The sequence below is a fragment of the Ranitomeya imitator genome, chromosome 5 (assembly GCF_032444005.1).
Source record: "Ranitomeya imitator isolate aRanImi1 chromosome 5, aRanImi1.pri, whole genome shotgun sequence".
In the NCBI taxonomy this organism is placed as follows: Eukaryota; Metazoa; Chordata; class Amphibia; order Anura; family Dendrobatidae; genus Ranitomeya; species Ranitomeya imitator.
Window position 1 is genome coordinate 694,670,835 of NC_091286.1, and position 19,784 is coordinate 694,690,618.

Sequence of the window (19,784 nt, forward strand, 5' to 3'; positions counted from 1 at the left end):
GAAGTCTCCCTAAGCTAGAAGATCGTTGGGTACAGCCGGGACCAGCTGCTTCGAAAGCATCACCAAACCAGGGATTCAAGCTTCAGGAGGCTAATTTGCATATTCCAGGTGCCTTCTGGGAGAAGCGAAGTCTCCCTAAGCTAGAAGATCGTTGGGTACAGCCGGGACCAGCTGCTTCGAAAGCATCACCAAACCAGGGATTCAAGCTTCAGGAGGCTAATTTGCATATTCCAGGTGCCTTCTGGGAGAAGCGAAGTCTCCCTAAGCTAGAAGATCGTTGGGTACAGCCGGGACCAGCTGCTTCGAAAGCATCACCAAACCAGGGATTCAAGCTTCAGGAGGCTAATTTGCATATTCCAGGTGCCTTCTGGGAGAAGCGAAGTCTCCCTAAGCTAGAAGATCGTTGGGTACAGCCGGGACCAGCTGCTTCGAAAGCATCACCAAACCAGGGATTCAAGCTTCAGGAGGCTAATTTGCATATTCCAGGTGCCTTCTGGGAGAAGCGAAGTCTCCCTAAGCTAGAAGATCGTTGGGTACAGCCGGGACCAGCTGCTTCGAAAGCATCACCAAACCAGGGATTCAAGCTTCAGGAGGCTAATTTGCATATTCCAGGTGCCTTCTGGGAGAAGCGAAGTCTCCCTAAGCTAGAAGATCGTTGGGTACAGCCGGGACCAGCTGCTTCGAAAGCATCACCAAACCAGGGATTCAAGCTTCAGGAGGCTAATTTGCATATTCCAGGTGCCTTCTGGGAGAAGCGAAGTCTCCCTAAGCTAGAAGATCGTTGGGTACAGCCGGGACCAGCTGCTTCGAAAGCATCACCAAACCAGGGATTCAAGCTTCAGGAGGCTAATTTGCATATTCCAGGTGCCTTCTGGGAGAAGCGAAGTCTCCCTAAGCTAGAAGATCGTTGGGTACAGCCGGGACCAGCTGCTTCGAAAGCATCACCAAACCAGGGATTCAAGCTTCAGGAGGCTAATTTGCATATTCCAGGTGCCTTCTGGGAGAAGCGAAGTCTCCCTAAGCTAGAAGATCGTTGGGTACAGCCGGGACCAGCTGCTTCGAAAGCATCACCAAACCAGGGATTCAAGCTTCAGGAGGCTAATTTGCATATTCCAGGTGCCTTCTGGGAGAAGCGAAGTCTCCCTAAGCTAGAAGATCGTTGGGTACAGCCGGGACCAGCTGCTTCGAAAGCATCACCAAACCAGGGATTCAAGCTTCAGGAGGCTAATTTGCATATTCCAGGTGCCTTCTGGGAGAAGCGAAGTCTCCCTAAGCTAGAAGATCGTTGGGTACAGCCGGGACCAGCTGCTTCGAAAGCATCACCAAACCAGGGATTCAAGCTTCAGGAGGCTAATTTGCATATTCCAGGTGCCTTCTGGGAGAAGCGAAGTCTCCCTAAGCTAGAAGATCGTTGGGTACAGCCGGGACCAGCTGCTTCGAAAGCATCACCAAACCAGGGATTCAAGCTTCAGGAGGCTAATTTGCATATTCCAGGTTCCTTTCTGTGAGAAGCGAAGTCTCCCTAAGCTAGAAGATCGTTGGGTACAGCCGGGACCAGCTGCTTCGAAAGCATCACCAAACCAGGGATTCAAGCTTCAGGAGGCTAATTTGCATATTCCAGGTTCCTTTCTGTGAGAAGCGAAGTCTCCCTAAGCTAGAAGATCGTTGGGTACAGCCGGGACCAGCTGCTTCGAAAGCATCACCAAACCAGGGATTCAAGCTTCAGGAGGCTAATTTGCATATTCCAGGTTCCTTTCTGTGAGAAGCGAAGTCTCCCTAAGCTAGAAGATCGTTGGGTACAGCCGGGACCAGCTGCTTCGAAAGCATCACCAAACCAGGGATTCAAGCTTCAGGAGGCTAATTTGCATATTCCAGGTTCCTTTCTGTGAGAAGCGAAGTCTCCCTAAGCTAGAAGATCGTTGGGTACAGCCGGGACCAGCTGCTTCGAAAGCATCACCAAACCAGGGATTCAAGCTTCAGGAGGCTAATTTGCATATTCCAGGTGCCTTCTGGGAGAAGCGAAGTCTCCCTAAGCTAGAAGATCGTTGGGTACAGCCGGGACCAGCTGCTTCGAAAGCATCACCAAACCAGGGATTCAAGCTTCAGGAGGCTAATTTGCATATTCCAGGTGCCTTCTGGGAGAAGCGAAGTCTCCCTAAGCTAGAAGATCGTTGGGTACAGCCGGGACCAGCTGCTTCGAAAGCATCACCAAACCAGGGATTCAAGCTTCAGGAGGCTAATTTGCATATTCCAGGTTCCTTTCTGTGAGAAGCGAAGTCTCCCTAAGCTAGAAGATCGTTGGGTACAGCCGGGACCAGCTGCTTCGAAAGCATCACCAAACCAGGGATTCAAGCTTCAGGAGGCTAATTTGCATATTCCAGGTTCCTTTCTGTGAGAAGCGAAGTCTCCCTAAGCTAGAAGATCGTTGGGTACAGCCGGGACCAGCTGCTTCGAAAGCATCACCAAACCAGGGATTCAAGCTTCAGGAGGCTAATTTGCATATTCCAGGTTCCTTTCTGTGAGAAGCGAAGTCTCCCTAAGCTAGAAGATCGTTGGGTACAGCCGGGACCAGCTGCTTCGAAAGCATCACCAAACCGCGCGCCGTAAGGCGCGCGAATTTTTGCCTGTAGGATATTATTGCAAGAAAGCTTGGCTGAGTAGATTACACAAGAAGGAAAACACACAGCAAGTCAGCAGGATCTAGGAGCAACATGGCAGATGTGACAACCTACATGGTGAGCTGCAGCATGTGCTACATGTTCACAGATCGACCAGAAGAAGAATCCAATTTCACCTGTCAGAAGTGTAGACTAGTGGCCCTTTTAGAAGAAAAGGTGCGGGGTCTGGAAGAAAGAATAGCAACTTTGAAACTCATCAAAGAGAATGAAGACTTTCTAGACAGAACAGAAGCATCTCTACTGGTCACAGAAGGTGCAAAAAGTGTCAGAGAACCTCCAAAAGCAGATGAGTGGAAGCATGTGACCAAAAGAAGCAAGAAGACCATGGAGAAATCACCAACCACACAACTGAAGAACCGATATCAAATCTTTGTAGAGGATGAAGATGGCACACCTAAGAATGAAGCAATACCAGCAAGCAAAAAAGAAAAGGGCACACAGCAACAAGTGACAGCAAAAAGTACAGCCAAGAAGCAACGAAGAGTGGTGGTGGTGGGAGACTCACTACTGAGAGGCACCGAAGCAGCCATCTGCATAACTGCAAGAGAAGTATGCTGCCTTCCAGGTGCGATGATCAAGGATGTGACAGATAGGATACCAAAGCTCTTCAGCTCCAAGGACGTCCACCCATTTCTTCTGATACATGTTGGCACCAATGACACGGCAAGGAAGGACCTACCGACAATCTGCAAGGACTTTGAAGAGTTGGGGAAGAAAGTAAAGGAACTGGATGCACAGGTAGTTTTTTCTTCTATCCTTCCAGTAGACGGGCATGGCACCAGGAGATGGAACAGGATCCTTGATGCAAACAACTGGCTAACACGATGGTGCAGACAACAAGGATTTGGATTCCTGGACCACGGTGTGAATTACTGGTATGATGGACTCCTCGCCAGAGACGGACTACACCTCAACAAACCTGGGAAACACACATTCGCCAGAAGACTCGCTACACTCATCAGGAGGGCGTTAAACTAGAAGAAGAGGGGACGGGAAGAAAAACATTAGACTCGAACAAAGACGACCCAGGAAAACATACTCAGAAGGGAGGTAAGAACATTTCTAAAACAATCCACAGTGAGGAGATTGGAACAAAACAAAATCCTCTAAACTGCATGCTCGCAAACGCCAGAAGCCTGACAAACAAGATGGAAGAACTAGAAGCAGAAATATCTACAGGTAACTTTGACATAGTGGGAATAACCGAGACATGGTTAGATGAAAGCTATGACTGGGCAGTTAACTTACAGGGTTACAGTCTGTTTAGAAAGGATCGTAAAAATCGGAGAGGAGGAGGGGTTTGTCTCTATGTAAAGTCTTGTCTAAAGTCCACTTTAAGGGAGGATATTAGCGAAGGGAATGAGGATGTCGAGTCCATATGGGTTGAAATTCATGGAGGGAAAAATGGTAACAAAATTCTCATTGGGGTCTGTTACAAACCCCCAAATATAACAGAAAGCATGGAAAGTCTACTTCTAAAGCAGATAGATGAAGCTGCAACCCATAATGAGGTCCTGGTTATGGGGGACTTTAACTACCCGGATATTAACTGGGAAACAGAAACCTGTGAAACCCATAAAGGCAACAGGTTTCAGCTAATAACCAAGAAAAATTATCTTTCACAATTGGTGCAGAATCCAACCAGAGGAGCAGCACTTTTAGACCTAATACTATCTAATAGACCTGACAGAATAACAAATCTGCAGGTGGTTGGGCATTTAGGAAATAGCGACCACAATATTGTACAGTTTCACCTGTCTTTCACTAGGGGGACTTGTCAGGGAGTCACAAAAACATTGAACTTTAGGAAGGCAAAGTTTGACCAGCTTAGAGATGCCCTTAATCTGGTAGACTGGGACAATATCCTCAGAAATGAGAATACAGATAATAAATGGGAAATGTTTAAGAACATCCTAAATAGGCAGTGTAAGCGGTTTATACCTTGTGGGAATAAAAGGACTAGAAATAGGAAAAACCCAATGTGGCTAAACAAAGAAGTAAGACAGGCAATTAACAGTAAAAAGAAAGCATTTGCACTACTAAAGCAGGATGGCACCATTGAAGCTCTAAAAAACTATAGGGAGAAAAATACTTTATCTAAAAAACTAATTAAAGCTGCCAAAAAGGAAACAGAGAAGCACATTGCTAAGGAGAGTAAAACTAATCCCAAACTGTTCTTCAACTATATCAATAGTAAAAGAATAAAAACTGAAAATGTAGGCCCCTTAAAAAATAGTGAGGAAAGAATGGTTGTAGATGACGAGGAAAAAGCTAACATATTAAACACCTTCTTCTCCACGGTATTCACGGTGGAAAATGAAATGCTAGGTGAAATCCCAAGAAACAATGAAAACCCTATATTAAGGGTCACCAATCTAACCCAAGAAGAGGTGCGAAACCGGCTAAATAAGATTAAAATAGATAAATCTCCGGGTCCGGATGGCATACACCCACGAGTACTAAGAGAACTAAGTAATGTAATAGATAAACCATTATTTCTTATTTTTAGTGACTCTATAGCGACAGGGTCTGTTCCGCAGGACTGGCGCATAGCAAATGTGGTGCCAATATTCAAAAAGGGCTCTAAAAGTGAACCTGGAAATTATAGGCCAGTAAGTCTAACCTCTATTGTTGGTAAAATATTTGAAGAGTTTCTGAGGGATGTTATTCTGGATTACCTCAATGAGAATAACTGTTTAACTCCATATCAGCATGGGTTTATGAGAAATCGCTCCTGTCAAACCAATCTAATCAGTTTTTATGAAGAGGTAAGCTATAGACTGGACCACGGTGAGTCATTGGACGTGGTATATCTCGATTTTTCCAAAGCGTTTGATACCGTGCCGCACAAGAGGTTGGTACACAAAATGAGAATGCTTGGTCTGGGGGAAAATGTGTGTAAATGGGTTAGTAACTGGCTTAGTGATAGAAAGCAGAGGGTGGTTATAAATGGTATAGTCTCTAACTGGGTCGCTGTGACCAGTGGGGTACCGCAGGGGTCAGTATTGGGACCTGTTCTCTTCAACATATTCATTAATGATCTGGTAGAAGGTTTACACAGTAAAATATCGATATTTGCAGATGATACAAAACTATGTAAAGCAGTTAATACAAGAGAAGATAGTATTCTGCTACAGATGGATCTGGATAAGTTGGAAACGTGGGCTGAAAGGTGGCAGATGAGGTTTAACAATGATAAATGTAAGGTTATACACATGGGAAGAGGGAATCAATATCACCATTACACACTGAACGGGAAACCACTGGGTAAATCTGACAGGGAGAAGGACTTGGGGATCCTAGTTAATGATAAACTTACCTGGAGCAGCCAGTGCCAGGCAGCAGCTGCCAAGGCAAACAGGATCATGGGGTGCATTAAAAGAGGTCTGGATACACATGATGAGAGCATTATACTGCCTCTGTACAAATCCCTAGTTAGACCGCACATGGAGTACTGTGTCCAGTTTTGGGCACCGGTGCTCAGGAAGGATATAATGGAACTAGAGAGAGTACAAAGGAGGGCAACAAAATTAATAAAGGGGATGGGAGAACTACAATACCCAGATAGATTAGCGAAATTAGGATTATTTAGTCTAGAAAAAAGACGACTGAGGGGCGATCTAATAACCATGTATAAGTATATAAGGGGACAATACAAATATCTCGCTGAGGATCTGTTTATACCAAGGAAGGTGACGGGCACAAGGGGGCATTCTTTGCGTCTGGAGGAGAGAAGGTTTTTCCACCAACATAGAAGAGGATTCTTTACTGTTAGGGCAGTGAGAATCTGGAATTGCTTGCCTGAGGAGGTGGTGATGGCGAACTCAGTCGAGGGGTTCAAGAGAGGCCTGGATGTCTTCCTGGAGCAGAACAATATTGTATCATACAATTATTAGGTTCTGTAGAAGGACGTAGATCTGGGGATTTATTATGATGGAATATAGGCTGAACTGGATGGACAAATGTCTTTTTTCGGCCTTACTAACTATGTTACTATGTTACTATGTTACCTATGGTTCCATCTGTTGATCCTCCTGCCCCGGTTTTTGTGGAGGGGGAGTTGGAGTATATAGTGGAGAAGATTTTGGATTCTCGTGTTTCGAGACGGAAACTCCAGTATCTGGTTAAGTGGAAGGGTTATGGTCAGGAAGATAATTCCTGGGTCTTTGCCTCTGATGTCCATGCTGCCGATCTTGTTCGTGCCTTTCATATGGCTCATCCTGGTCGGCCTTGGGGCTCTGGTGAGGGTTCGGTGACCCCTCCTCAAGGGGGGGGTACTGTTGTGAATTCTGTGGACGAGCTCCCTCCTGTGGTCACAAGTGGTACTTCGGCTGATTCTGTCTATGGGCTTCCGTTGGTGGATGTGAGTGGTACTGCGGCTTCTGAGTTTCCTTCCTCAGGTGATGAGGTTAAGTCGTTAGGTGCTGCTCTATTTAACTCCACCTAGTGCTTTGATCCTGGCCTCCAGTCAATGTTCTAGTATTGGTCTTGCTTCCTCCTGGATCGTTCCTGTGGCCTGTCTGCTCAGCATAAGCTAAGTTGCTTGTGTTACTTTTGTTTGCAATTTTTTCTGTCCAGCTTGCTATATTGGTTTTTCTTGCTTGCTGGAAGCTCTGAGACGCAAAGGGAGCACCTCCGTACCGTTAGTCGGTGCGGAGGGTCTTTTTGCCACTCTGCGTGGTTGTTTGTAGGTTTTTGTGTTGACCGCAAAGCTATCTTTCCTATCCTCGGTCTATTCAGTAAGTCGGGCCTCACTTTGCTAAATCTATTTCATCTCTGTGTTTGTATTTTCATCTTAACTCACAGTCATTATATGTGGGGGGCTGCCTTTTCCTTTGGGGAATTTGTCTGAGGCAAGGTAGGCTTACTTTTCTATCTTCAGGGCTAGCTAGTTTCTCAGGCTGTGCCGAGTTGCATAGGGAGCGTTAGGCGCAATCCACGGCTACCTCTAGTGTGGTGTGATAGGATTAGGGATTGCGGTCAGCAGAGTTTCCACGACTCAGAGCTCGTCATATGTTTTTTGGTTATTGTCAGGTCACTTTGTGTGCTCTGAACTTCAAGGTCCATTGTGGTTCTGAATTACCTATTCATAACAGAGGACCGAGGTAATTGCCTACTGCCATTCGTGTGACACCTGTCAGAGGGTGGGGAAGGTGGCTGATTAATTTTGGGCTGATCCTTTTATTCTGATTGCGAATCTTAGAATACCCAGCGTGGGTAACAGGGCAGTCTCTTCGGCGGCCATTTGCTCTAGGTGCAGTTCCCGTATTGACCTGAGTGACAAAGGGGGCGCCGGAGAGCTGTGCCTGTGTAGTCTATGAAAAGGTAAAGTCCCGATAACAAATATGGAGGCGATCTCAAACTTCAACGTTTTGTGAGGAGGCAAGATATTGTTAATGTTGGGAATTTCATAAAATCCTGAAGGGCTGAGAACATCCCACAACTTGGACCACGAATTATCATCTGTGTTCAATGCTAAGAAAGATACATATCAGTGTAAGCTTGATCCTGTTTTCCAGACATTTTCAGCGGATTACTTCCCTCTGCTAGCTGAGCCATTTCTGTGACCAGCGTAGTAAGTTTCTCTGTTAATCTGTTTTATTTTTTGTAACTTTATATGCTGTATTGTTTTGCCCCCTTTGTAGAATCTTTTCTATATTTTTATAAACACTGCCTATTGTTCGTGATTAAATATAAAATCTAATAGTGCTGTTCCTTTTGTTCTGTAAACCGCACGCTGAAACAATATATAAGGCTAGTTTCACACTAGCGTTTTGAGGAGCTGCGGAGGGCGGGGCTTCACAGAGGAAATCCGCAGCCGTCTGCAATGCTAATGTGAAACCGGCCTTACCAGAACCAAGCATCTAGTTAGCCTGTATAAAAACGATTGGCGGTTGCAAAGAGTAGTTCTTCGGTTGTCGTGGAGGTAGCAGTGAATGTACCAGGGGTATATACATATATTCTCTACATTGGAATTGGAGGTGTATATGCCATACACTTAATGTTAGTGTGGAGACACGAGAGTCAATGGGTGCTCTGGTCCGCTGGCCCGAAACCACATGCACCAGGACTCATCCCACTGAGCTCCCAATCTCCTTTCCCATGGGCAGATTACCACTCAGACAACACAGAGTGAGGGTAAAACAGAGAGGCAATACTTTGTTGAACCACCAACAAACAATATTATATAGAACAGTCTCAGCAAATTCCCAATATGATGCAAGTTACAGAGTCTCGCCTTTCTGCTGGTTCACCGAGAATAGAGAATCTGCGATTTCGGGCATCCAGGGCCAACTACCCCAACCATCGTCACCCCGCTTTGGTGGGCAACCATAAAGAGGAGGTAATGACAAATTTAGTCTACTGAGGTATGTGGCCAGGTGACCTGATTGGCCCAACCTGGATTCTCCAAACGTCTTTTAGGGTTCAGGGATGGTCAATGAAGCAGATTTGTATTCCTTTAGCTAGGGCCGGGGTCCTTTAAGCTGACATCCTGTAAAATGGTGTGGTGACACTGTATTTAATCTGAATTATCCAGACATTATTTCAGTAGGTCCAGGGACATGAGTTTGAGTTGATGTGAAAATGACTGTTGACTCTTATTGTTATTGAAGTAATGTTCAGTGGCTGCCATTTGTTGACCAGCTGCTGATTAGCTATTGTATCTGTCCTTGTATTGCAGTCCTAGTATTGTTCTACTATCTTTAGGAAACAAAGGCACAATGTTTGAATGTTTGTTAATAAGTTGATGACCCATTTGTGTTCTACAAACATGAAGGACAATCTATGCATGTTGTTTGAGAGAGCAGAACAATATTGTATCATACAATTATTAGGTTCTGTAGAAGGACCGAGATCTGGGGATTTATTATGATGGAATATAGGCTGAACTGGATGGACAAATGTCTTTTTTCGGCCTTACTAACTATGTTACTATGTATGTAGATGAGAGATGGCCTCCTACCTCCTTCCCCCAAGCATGTGGTGGAATGCCTAAATGAAGTTGTGACCTGTAAAAACTGTAAAAAGGAGGATCCGCCTGTGTTCAGAGAGATTCTACATAAAAATAGCCAAGGAATCATCACTCCAACTGAAAAAAATATAGAGCTGCTTCATTGACCATCACTGAACCCTCAAAGACAATTAGAGAATCCAGGTTGAGACAATCAAGTCACCTGGCCTCATACATCAACGGACTGTCATCTTTCTAAGCTTGTCATTACCACCTCATTGTGGGGGCCTTCCAAAATCAGGGAGCCACTGGTGGGGATACTCAGCCCTAGAAACAGCTCTAATCCCAGCGGGTCAGCAGAAGAGTGAGACTATAATTTGCACCATCTTGGGTATTTGCTGGGACTGTTCTGTATGCTATTGTGTGTTGGTGGTTCAATAAATTATTGCCACAATGTTTTACCCTCACCCTGTTTTGTCTAACTAGTGTTATGCCCACAGGGAGAGAGCGCGGGTGTTCATGGGTATGAGCCCTGGTCCATGCAGTCTTTCTAAAGACATCCGGGCCAGCGGATGAGAGCACCCACTAACACTGTATGTCTACAAATGGGTGTGGGAATAGAGGCAGAGCCTCCTTTTATAGTTCACAACAGTTCTTCAGGCATCATCCATAGGTCAGGGAGGAGTTGGGATAAGTGACTCATTGTTCAAAAGTTCATAGTGTATCCTTCAGTGTTTGCGAGTCAACAAACTGCATGGCCTGGTACAATGGGTAATCAACATATTATCAAATATCGATTGTTCAATGACACTGCGTCCCTATCCTCCAAAGACAGCAGACAATAATAACATGTAGGCACTGATATAAGAAGTAAACAGCAGCCATTCTGCAATTCACAAACATCAATTCAGGAATTAACTCATACAAACAGGCAGAATACCTATTATGCCATCCAGGATTAACTATTGTTCCTCCCGGATAAGCTACTATGATGAAAGAGCTTCCCCCACATTTGTGTCGTAAAATTAGCAATATTGGGGTTTGAAAGATCTAATATTGATTGGAAATGCATTTTCAACTTCAGAACTAATCGGGGAAGAAGTTGCATATTTTTCATAACTGTGACACTTCCCTATAAGCCCCAAATCATTAGTGGTCAGATTGCTGACACTAGCCAGGTCATGCTTACTGTCTATGGAAATGTAAAATCCCTATTAAAAATATGGTGGCAACTTGAACTTCTGTGATTGTCAGGAGTGAAGATACTGTTAATGTTGGGAATTTCATAAAATCCTGAAGGGCTCAGAACATCACACAATCCCACGTGAGGTCATCAAGGTGGAAGGGTTAACTTAAGTGCTGATAAAAGGTCAAGAAGAATTATGATCTACGTTCATTGCTAAGGATCACGTTAACCAGATGATTACAATTGGATTCCTTACTTCCTGGTAGCTGAACCATCTCTGTGTCCAGCATAGTATGTTTCTCTGTTAATACATTTTATTGTATGTAACTTTATATGCTGTATTTTTTTTTCCAATTTGCAAAATTGTTTATATATTTTTTTTTTATAAACACTGCCTATCGTTCTGGAATAAATAAAAAATGTAAGAGTTCTGTTCTTTTTGTTCTGTAAACCGCACCCTGAAACCATACACTATCAGAATGAGGTGTCCAGTCAGCTTGCATAAAAACGATTGGTGGTGGCAGCAAGTAGTTCTTGGGTTGTCGTGGAGGTAGTAGTGACCGTACCGGGTTTATATTCACATTCCCTGCGTTGGAATAGGAGGTTTATATACCTTATGCTCACTGTTAGTTCCCCAATGACCGGCCTTATTGGAAACAGGTGCAGCCTCCTCCTTTGATATTCGGGCAATTGCGTAATTGTCCAGATGATAGGGGACTGCATAGAGTTGTTTGTGACAAAAATATAACAGCGGGGTGGTTCAGTTGCAACTTCCCTGGCTGCGATCTTTGACAATCTGCGTGATCTCTCTGGTGCATTCTTTGACAGGGACAGATACTACATCACCTGTACTCCAATACAGTGATAACTCCTTTGAGTACAAGTAATGTAGATGTCACCTGCAGTCCTATGTAACACCACAGATAACACAGTGATAACTCTATCTGTGGTGTTACATAGGACTGCAGTTATTAGGTGACACATTTTCTGCTTACTACAGCTGAGTGAAGTGACACCTCATAACCACATGGTGACAGTGTTGTGCAGGCCATTCTGTGCTCCGTGTGAGCCTCTGACTTGCAGACTATGAGATACTAAGAGCTTTCATCACTGTGAGCGGTGGCACCAATCCCCTTGAAGCCGGAGATCGGGGGCACCAAACCCCTGGAAGCCATAGATCTGGGGCACCAACCCCCCCTGGAAGCCGTAGATCTGGGGCACCAACCCCCCCTGGAAGCCGGAAATCTTGGACACCAAACCTCTGGAGCGGGAGATAGGGGCACTGACTAAACCCATGGAAGCCGGAGATCGCACTACAGCAGCGGACATCTAGGCACTAAATCACTGGATGCCGCAGATCAGGGCAATAAACCAATTGATACATGAAACCTGAGCACTGAGTAAACCATAGATCAGGGCACTACACGATTGAGCACCAGGAATGAAGGTGCCATAGGTCAGGGCACTACACGATTGAGCACCAGGAATGAAGGCGCCATAGATCAGGGCACTACACGATTGAGCACCAGGAATGAAGGCGCCATAGATCAGGGCACTACACGATTGAGCACCAGGAATGAAGGTGCCATAGGTCAGGGCACTACACGATTGAGCAGCAGAGATGAAGGCGCCATAGATCAGGGCACTACACGATTGAACATCAGGAATGAAGGTGCCATAGGTCAGGGCACTACACGATTGAGCACCAGGAATGAAGGTGCCATAGGTCAGGGCACTACACGATTGAGCACCAGGAATGAAGGTGCCATAGGTCAGGGCACTACACGATTGAGCACCAGGAATGAAGGTGCCATAGGTCAGGCCACTACACGATTGAGCACCAGGAATGAAGGTGTGATAGGTCAGGGCACTACACGATTGAGCATCAGGAATGAAGGTGCCATAGGTCAGGGCACTACACGATTGAGCATCAGGAATGAAGGTGCCATAGGTCAGGCCACTACACGATAGAGCACCAGGAATGAAGGTGCCATAGGTCAGGGCACTACACGATTGAGCATCAGGAATGAAGGTGCCATAGGTCAGGGCACTACACGATTGAGCATCAGGAATGAAGGTGCCATAGATCAGGGCACTACACGATTGAGCACCAGGAATGAAGGTGCCATAGGTCAGGGCACTACACGATTGAGCACCTGGAATGAAGGTGCCATAGATCAGGGCACTACACGATTGAGCAGCAGAGATGAAGGTGCCATAGGTCAGGGCACTACACGATTGAGCACCAGGAATGAAGGTGCCATAGATCAGGGCACTACACGATTGAGAGGCAGGAATGAAGGTGCCATAGGTCAGGGCACTACACGATTGAGCATCAGGAATGAAGGTGCCATAGATCAGGGCACTACACGATTGAGCACCAGGAATGAAGGTGCCATAGGTCAGGGCACTACACGATTGAGCACCAGGAATGAAGGTGCCATAGATCAGGGCACTACACGATTGAGCAGCAGAGATGAAGGTGCCATAGGTCAGGGCACTACACGATTGAGCATCAGAAATGAAGGTACCATAGATCAGGGCACTACACGATTGAGCATCAGGAATGAAGGTGCCATAGGTCAGGGCTCTATAGGATTGAGCTCCAGGAATGAAGGTGCCATAGATCAGGGCACTACACGATTGAGCACCAGGAATGAAGGTGCCATAGATCAGGGCACTACACGATTGAGCATCAGGAATGAAGGTGCCATAGGTCAGGGCACTATAGGTTTGAGCACCAGGAATGAAGGTGCCATAGGTCAGGGCACTACACGATTGAGCACCAGGAATGAAGGTACCATAGGTCAGGGCAATACACGATTGAGCACCAGGAATGAAGGTGCCATAGATCAGGGCACTACACGATTGAGCACCAGGAATGAAGGTACCATAGGTCAGGGCAATACACGATTGAGCACCAGGAATGAAGGTGCCATAGGTCAGGGCACTACACGATTGAGCACCAGGAATGAAGGTACCATAGGTCAGGGCAATACACGATTGAGCATCAGGAATGAAGGTGCCATAGGTCAGGGCACTATAGGGTTGAGCATCAAGAATGAAGGTGCCATAGATCAGGGCACTATAGGATTGAGCTCCAGGAATGAAGGTGACATAGGTCAGGGCACTACACGATTGAGCACCAGGAATGAAGGTACCATAGGTCAGGGCAATACACGATTGAGCACCAGGAATGATGGTGCCATAGGTCAGGGCACTATAGGGTTGAGCATCAAGAATGGAGGTGCCATAGATCAGGGCACTATAGGATTGAGCTCCAGGAATGAAGGTGACATAGGTCAGGGCACTACACGATTGAGCACCAGGAATGAAGGTACCATAGGTCAGGGCAATACACGATTGAGCACCAGGAATGATGGTGCCATAGATCAGGGCACTATAGGGTTGAGCATCAAGAATGGAGGTGCCATAGATCAGGGCATTATAGGATTGAGCTCCAGGAATGAAGGTACTATAGGTCAGGGCATTACACGATTGAGCATCAGGAATGAAGGTGCAATAGATCAGGGCACTACACGATTGAGCACCAGGAATGAAGGTGCCATAGGTCAGGGCTCTATAGGATTGAGCTCCAGGAATGAAGGTGCCATAGATCAGGGCACTACACGATTGAGCACCAGGAATGAAGGTGCCATAGGTCAGGGCTCTATAGGATTGAGCATCAGCAATGAAGGTGCCATAGGTCAGGGCACTACACGATTGAGCATCAGGAATGAAGTTGCCATAGATCAGGGCACTACACGATTGAGCACCAGGAATGAAGGTGCCATAGATCAGGGCACTATAGGATTGAGCATCAGCAATGAAGGTGCCATAGGTCAGGGCACTACGCGATTGAGCACCAGGAATGAAGGTGCCATAGATCAGGGCACTACACGATTGAGCATCAGGAATGAAGGTGCCATAGATCAGGGCACTACACGATTGAGCACCAGGAATGAAGGTGCCATAGATCAGGGCACTACACGATTGAGCACCAGGAATGAAGGTGCCATAGGTCAGGGCACTACAAGATTGAGCATCAGAAATGAAGGTACCATAGATCAGGGCACTACACGATTGAGAGCCAGGAATGAAGGTGCCATAGGTCAGGGCACTATAGGATTGAGCATCAGTAATGAAGGTGCCATAGATCAGGGCACTACATGATTGAGCACCAGGAAATAAGGTGCCATAGATCAGGGCACTACACGATTGAGCATCAGGAATGAAGGTGCCATAGATCAGGGCACTACACGATTGAGCACCAGGAATGAAGGTGCCATAGATCAGGGCACTACACGATTGAGCACCAGACGTGAAGGTGCCATAGATCAGGGCACTACACGATTGAGCAGCAGAGATGAAGGTGCCATAGATCAGGGCACTACACGATTGAGAGCCAGGAATGAAGGTGCCATAGATCAGGGCACTACACAATTGAGCACCAGGAATGAAGGTGTCATAGATCAGGGCACTACACGATTGAGTACCAGGAATGAAGGTGCCATAGGTCAGGGCACTACACGATTGAGCATCAGAAATGAAGGTACCATAGATCAGGGCACTACACGATTGAGCATCAGGAATGAAGGTGCCATAGGTCAGGGCTCTATAGGATTTAGCTCCAGGAATGAAGGTGCCATAGATCAGGGCACTACACGATTGAGCACCAGGAATGAAGGTGCCATAGATCAGGGCACTACACGATTGAGCACCAGGAATGAAGGTGCCATAGATCAGGGCACTACACGATTGAGCACCAGGAATGAAGGTGCCATAGATCAGGGCACTATAGGATTGAGCATCAGCAATGAAGGTGCCATAGGTCAGGGCACTACGCGATTGAGCACCAGGAATGAAGGTGCCATAGGTCAGGGCACTATAGGATTGAGCATCAGCAATGAAGGTGCCATAGATCAGGGCACTACATGATTGAGCACCAGGAAATAAGGTGCCATAGATCAGGGCACTACACGATTGAGCACCAGAGATGAAGGTGCCATAGATCAGGGCACTACACGATTGAGAGCCAGGAATGAAGGTGCCATAGGTCAGGGCACTACACGATTGAGAGCCAGAGATGAAGGTGCCATAGGTCAGGGCACTACACGATTGAGCGCCAGAGATGAAGGTTGCATTGATCTGGGAACTATAGGATTGAGCACCATGAATGAAGGTGCCATAGATCAGGGCACTACACGATTGAGCACCAGGAATGAAGGTGCCATAGGTCAGGGCACTACACGATAGAGCACCAGGAATGAAGGTGCCATAGGTCAGGGCACTACACGATAGAACACCAGGAATGAAGGTGCCATAGGTCATGGCACTACACGATAGAGCACCAGGAATGAAGGTGCCATAGGTCAGGGCACTACACGATAGAGCACCAGGAATGAAGGTGCCATAGATCAGGGCACTACACGATTGAGCACCAGGAATGAAGGTGCCATAGGTCAGGGCACTACACGATAGAGCACCAGGAATGAAGGTGCCATAGGTCAGGGCACTGCACGATAGAGCACCAGGAATGAAGGTGCCATAGGTCAGGGCATTACCCTCGTGGACACCGTTTCCTGGGAGCAGGGCCGCCTGTGTGTCATGTGTATCTTATGTGTACACACCATGTAACAAATAACAATGGGACCTTTTTATGTTGCAGGTTTTGTTCTCTTCCAAGGTTTCTCCATGTAGAACAATTAGTCAGAGTGCGCAGCGCCCCTGACTCCATTAACCTATAAGGGATCTGCAGCAGATACAATAAAAAGGGATAATATTATGGAATCCGACTTTTAGCTTTTATCTGTTGTTATACCGGTATGATGAGTGACTACAGCTCAGCTGCATGGCCTTCGAGATGTTGGGGCTCCGCTTCTCGTCTGTAGATCCTCCAGCAGGACATATTTTCTTAATGTCTTTATTGTCAGCAGATCTTCAGTGGATATGCTCAAATCATGACCTGTTGGGGGAATAGATGTCTGGACTAGGATCTGAATTCTCCTGCCTTATCATCATAGATTTAGACTGTTTCTTTGTCCTCCATGCTTTACACTGCAGCTCATTGTGTTCTGTCTGGCTGATGTATATAAGCACAAGCTCAGTGCATCGGGGCCTTATGACCAATACAGGATGGACAGAGCCATTATAATTGAATGGACATGAGAATTATAGATCTCCCGAAGAAGCATTGCGAAACGCGCGTCGGGGCAGAGGGATGCCGAGGTACTTTCACATGGTTGACTGTTGTGAATTCTGTTCTTGGGTTCCCTCCAGTGGTTGTTGGTGGGAATGCAGTTGTCTCTGACTCGCAGTCCTGGCCAGGTGTATCGGATAATTACAATTCTGACTGGAATATTTAGGTGTGCAAGATCCTTTAGCCCTTGCCAGTTGTCAATGTTTCTCTGGAAGTGTTGGATCTCTGCCTGGCCTCTCCTGCTTATCTGCCAGTTCAGCAAAGATAAGTGTCTGTTTCTTTTCCTGTGGCACACATACAGTGTGCTTATTTTCAGTACTGTTCGATTGTCTTTCTTTTGTCCCGATTAGACTGTGTCTGTGTTTTCTCAGTCTGGTTGGTTTCACTGGAGTTGCAGATATACGCTCCTACATCTTAGTTAGATGTAGGAAGTTTTTTGTATATTCTGCTGTGGATTTTTTGAAGGGTTTTAATACTGACCGCACAGAACTCTGTCCTATCCTGTCCTATCTAGCTAGAGTGGCCTCCTGTGCTAAATCCTGATTTTTCTGCCTGTGTATGTTTTTTCCTCTCCGACTCACCGCCAATATTTGTGGGGGGCTGTCTATCCTTTGGGGATTTTCTCTGAGGCAAGACAGTATGCCGATTTCCATCTTTGGGGGTATTTAGTCCTCCGGCTGTGACGAGGTGTCTAGGTGTGTTAGGTACACTCCACGGCTACTTCTAGTTGCAGGGGTTAAGTTCAGGTTTGCGGTCAGTATAGTGGCCACTTTCTCCAGTGAAAGTTCTCATGCAGCTCCAAGGTCACCGGATCATAACAGTTGACTGTAAGGTATATTTTCTATTATACGCTATCCACTGTATGTATGCCATATCTTAATAGTGTATTGGTGGTCAGATTATTATGGGAATAAGCATTGACTCACTCATTTAGTGATATAAATATATATCTTACCACCATATATACTCTGAAATAATAGTTATATACTAATTCAAATACATATTTAGGCTTTTCATAAGTGGTAAATGATTTTATATGCTTGTTATTGGTCTGCCTGATTTTTTTGAAATTACCTATGGCAGCATAGTCACTTGTTTTTGGATTTTGTACCCTTCTTTACATGTAGTAATTGGTGTTTATTAACATCTTTTATGTGATTTTGTTAAATAAAAATATTGTTTTTACATTAGTACCATAGCGGAGATCATTCTATTTAATTGGTCACAATAAGTGTGAGATACCACTGTTCTCCGCCTGCCCTGACCTCAGCCTTGTTCTCTGAGTACCACTGTTCTCCACCTGCCCTGACCTCAGCCTTGTTCTGTGAGACCCAAGGTTCTCCACCTGCCCTAACCTCAGCCTTGTTCTCTGGCTACCACTGTTCTCCACCTGCCCTAACCTCAGCCTTGTTCTCTGAGTACCACTCTTCTCCACCTGCCCTGACCTCAGTCTTGTTCTGACTACCAGTATTCTCTACCTGCCCTGACCTCAGCCTTGTTCTTTTACTACCAGTGTTCTCCACCTGCCCTGACCTCAGCCTTTTTCTCTACCACTATTCTCTGCCTGCCCTGACCTCAACCTTGTTCTCTGAGTACCACTGTTCTCCACCTGTCCTGACCTCAGTCTTGTTCTCTGACTACCAGTGTTCTCTACCTGCCCTGACCTCAGCCTTGTTCTTTGACTACCAGTGTTATTCATCTGCCCTAACCTCAGCCTTGTTCTCTGACTACCACTGTTCTCCACCTGTCCTGAGCTCAGCCTTGTTCTCTGGCTATCACTCTTCTCCAACTGCCCTGATCTCAGCCTTGTTCTTTGAGTACCACTCTTCTCCACCTGCCCTGACCTCAGTCTTGTTCTTTGACTACCAATGTTATTTGACTATCAGTGTTATCCACCTTCCCTGACCTGACCTCAGCCTTTTTCTCTGACTACCACTGTTCTCCACCTGCTCTGACCTGGGCCTTGTTCTCTGAATGCCACCATTCTCCACCTGTCCTGACCTCAGCCTTGTTCTGTGACTACCACTGTTCTCCGCCTGCCCTGACCTCAGCCTTGTTCTGTGAGTACCAATGTTCTCCCCCTGCCTTAACCTCAGCCTTGTTTTATGACTACCACTGTTCTCCACCTTCCCTGACCTCAGCCTTGTTCTCTACCAGTGTTCTACACCTGCCTTAACCTCAGCCTTGTTCTCTGACTACGACTGTTCTCCACCTTCCCTGACCTCAGCCTTGTTCTCTACCAGTGTTCTACACCTGCCTTGACCTCAGCCTTGTTTTATGACTACCACTGTTCTCCACCTTCCCTGACCTCAGCCTTGTTCTCTACCATTGTTCTACACCTGCCTTGACCTCAGCCTCGTTCTCTGACCTCCACTGTTCTCCACCTTCCCTGACCTCAGCCTTGTTCTCTACCAGTGTTCTACACCTAACCTTGACCTCAGCCTTGTTCTCTGACTACCACTTTTCTCCACCTTCCCTGACCTTGCTCTTGTTCTGTATCTCATCATCTAGTTTCACGCACAAGATTGGGAAGTCAATGTGTGAGAGGTGATGGGCCCAGAGATAGTATTTTTATCAGAGACCAAAGGGGAAGAAAATCATCTTGAAGACAGAAGAGCTCTAGAAGATTGAGGTCAAAGTACAAGACAGAAGGGGGGGAGTAATGTTGTGTCGTGTGTTCTTACTTCGTGCCCGCATCCTCCACCACGGCTGATCAGGAGGGAGTCTCCCAGCCTGTGGGTGACTTGGATTTTAAGCAGTTGATGTGGG